The sequence below is a fragment of the Acipenser ruthenus genome, unplaced genomic scaffold, assembly GCF_902713425.1.
Source record: "Acipenser ruthenus unplaced genomic scaffold, fAciRut3.2 maternal haplotype, whole genome shotgun sequence".
Taxonomy (NCBI): Eukaryota; Metazoa; Chordata; class Actinopteri; order Acipenseriformes; family Acipenseridae; genus Acipenser; species Acipenser ruthenus.
The window spans coordinates 1,971-2,500 of NW_026707669.1; positions in this window are offsets into that span (position 1 = coordinate 1,971).

Consider the following 530-nt stretch of genomic DNA (forward strand, 5'->3'; position numbering starts at 1 on the left):
TAGCTGACATGACCATAGGCAGAAGTAGCTGACATGACCATGGGCAGAAGTAGCTGACATGACCATAGGCGGAGTTAGCTGACATGACCATAGGCACAGTTAGCTGACATGACCATAGGCACAGTTAGCTGACATGACCATAGGCGGAGTTAGCTGACATGACCAGAGGCGGAATTAGCTAATATGACCATAGGCGGAATTAGCTGACATGACCAGAGGCAGAATTAGCCTACATGACCATGGGCAGAAGTAGCTGACATGACCAGAGCTCCAATTAAAAGTTACCTTCTTCTGAAGGGACAGATTTGCTATGTGTTACGGAGCGAGAGTTCCAGGAGGTCCCTGTGAACTCGTGGCTTCCTCCCTTAATGCAACTAGATGGCAGATACACTGGGGAGGTAGGTGCATATTACTAGGGGCACGGCATTTTCGATCAAAAAAATATTTCTAAGTCAGGACGGAGGTTCATTCTAAGGGCACGAGCGACCGATCTAAGCCGTGTGGGAGGCCCTGCACCCCGGTCAGGGTCC